Below are 1,532 nucleotides of genomic sequence, written 5' to 3' on the forward strand. Positions count from 1 at the left end.
TATGCACTTCAATATGTGTGGTTAAGGGTTTGCTCAAATCCATTACATTAAGGATGAACAATAGTTATACAGTAGCAGCACCACTTACTAACCTTCTGCATTATAAATTTTTTCTTTTCATTTCGGCAAAGTGATGGTAGTAGCCATCTACTGGCACTTACAAATGAATTCATTTACAGAAAGGAAAGGTGTGTGTGTGTGTCTGTGTGTGTGTTTGCTCATATCCTAAGTGGCCTCGTGGTACTTGATATAATTTCTGTGTTCATTGATGGGTGTGCTCTCTATCTCTCTCTCACACACTCTCTCTCTCCTATTGCCGTGTTTGGTTGTATCAGGCAGATTTGTGAACCTGAGAGCGCGTGTGCGTCTGCAGTGCCGCTTGGTCATTTGAAACGGCAGTCTCTTCCTCCTCTCGGACCGTATGTGTGTGCGAATGTGTGCATGTGTGTGTCCGTCCCAGCTCTCCGTCCTCAGGGAGGAGGGAGTCTAACAGGCTGTTGGAGATCAAAGAAGAGACATTTAATTTGGATGCGTGCGCGTCTGCAGTGCCGCTTGGTCATTTGAAACGGCAGTCTCTTCCTCCTCTCGGACCGTATGTGTGTGCGAATGTGTGCATGTGTGTGTCCGTCCCAGCTCTCCGTCCTCAGGGAGGAGGGAGTCTAACAGGCTGTTGGAGATCAAAGAAGAGACATTTAATTTGGATCAAGGACGGAGCTTGAACAGTGCTGTGGGATTTCTGAACAGAAGGGAAGACGTTGTGGAAAGAGTAGGGAGCATACGGGAACGGGAAACTATCATACAGTGTCCTGTGAAAGAGTAGACCATACGTTACTTCAACGTTGCCTGGACAATTTTTGGAGGTGTTGGAGAGCGCAACGGTTGCCTTTAAGGTTTCAACACACTTCTTGAACGTTATTTAAACGTTTGTTTGTGGTAAAGACATCATGGCTGTGCAACTGATGCCCGAATCTGCCGTCTGCTTGCTTATGGTGAGTACGAAGCATGCACCCACTTAAAACACCCTCGGGATTGAGTTATATGAACAATCTGTCACATCTGACCTGATGAATTTGACTGCAGCTCAGGTTTTCTTCTTACTTTACACACACATACACACAAAAGCCGAAGCACATGCACTCTGCAGCACCGCCACCAAACGCTGACCGAATTGCACGCCACACACATTGCAGCGAAAAAACCCTGACAGGTATCCTGACATCAGCATCATCTGTGTGTCATCTGTAGTACTACTGCCTCAGTTTTAAGAGAATGCCAGAGTTCGGTGGACGCACATTTGCAGAGAGTGTGCTTTTCAAACACTGGGGTCTCATTACTGCACGATGGGCTTCTTTTTAATAGTGCTGATTTTTGTTTCGCTGACTTTGTATGTGTGCGCGCTCACGCCGTTTGGCTGAATAAGGTGTTTGGTCTCTGATGTGTAGAGAGAGTTTGTGAAGCTGAAAGAGGGAGGCGGCGGTGTGGCATATTGTGGTGTAGGATCACCTCTGGAAAGACAAGGAGAAAGCATGTCA

This window comes from Sinocyclocheilus rhinocerous, unplaced genomic scaffold (genome assembly GCF_001515625.1).
Source record: "Sinocyclocheilus rhinocerous isolate Xijiao unplaced genomic scaffold, SAMN03320098_v1.1 scaffold2646, whole genome shotgun sequence".
Classification (NCBI taxonomy): Eukaryota; Metazoa; Chordata; class Actinopteri; order Cypriniformes; family Cyprinidae; genus Sinocyclocheilus; species Sinocyclocheilus rhinocerous.